We start from the raw sequence: 1016 nt of genomic DNA, 5'->3' as shown, positions 1-1016 counted from the left end.
GTTGGTGTGTTTTGTGTGCTACCATGCAACTACAGATCCTAACATGAAGGCTGCCATTAGTAATAACAGTAGGTTTTGCTTTTTTGGAAGGGACACCTGTGTTGTAGCACACACATGACTGGTGACTCTTCTTGTCTATAATCGCTATATGCTCAGCCTCGTTCAGCTTCTGTATTCAAGATGGCCGTTGGTGATTCTTCGGGTGCTGGAATGGATATCTAAAGTGAATGTGTGGCTGACACAACAGACTGGGTATTGCACGCCACAATTGGCTTTATTGAGCATCTTTCACAATGAACCGAAAGACCAACACAAAGAACTTGCTGCATTCTTGTTTGTGGCAGATCAACAGCTCATTGTGCAGAATTTGAAATATCTGGATCATCTTCAACTCTCTCTGTGGGGACAGAAGATGTGGGCAGTAGCACTAATGGAGAAACTTAGCATGTTAAGCATTAAATGGTGTTCACAATTCATTTTTCTGTATAGAAATGTGGTATCCACTCAGAACCTTTTATAATGACAGCAAATATATCTGACACTTAACATTACACCACAGGTGAACCTGTGTATTGAGTATTGTGCTGACATTGTTGCTTGCTTCATTGTACGGGGGAACAGGTTCTTTCTAACTATATTTGAAAATTTATGTAAAATTTCCATATTTTTTTTTAGATTTTTTAAAAAAATGGATAGGTGCCAGCCTCTAGACTAGGAGTGGAAATGATGCTGGAAAGGGGGGCTTTTAGTACCACCTTTTAAATAGCTGCTCAGTAGGAAAAAGATACTTGCCATGCATAGAAAAATAAGGGATTTCATATACAGCCTTTACTCTGACATGCGTTTTTAATAGTACTTTTCTATGGGAGACCATTCAAATATACAGTTTGTCATCCCCCAACCTAAATGCTATCTGCAATCTGAAGTGCTGTTATCCAGTAAACACTTCCCTACTCAATTCTGACAGCATTTACACATTGGCCCAAGGCAATTCTTGCAACCCAGTCCCAGTGATT

Source organism: Podarcis pityusensis, assembly GCF_964106645.2.
Source record: "Podarcis pityusensis genome assembly, chromosome: 3".
Classification (NCBI taxonomy): domain Eukaryota; kingdom Metazoa; phylum Chordata; class Lepidosauria; order Squamata; family Lacertidae; genus Podarcis; species Podarcis pityusensis.
Note: the sequence above shows the minus strand (reverse complement) of the source record.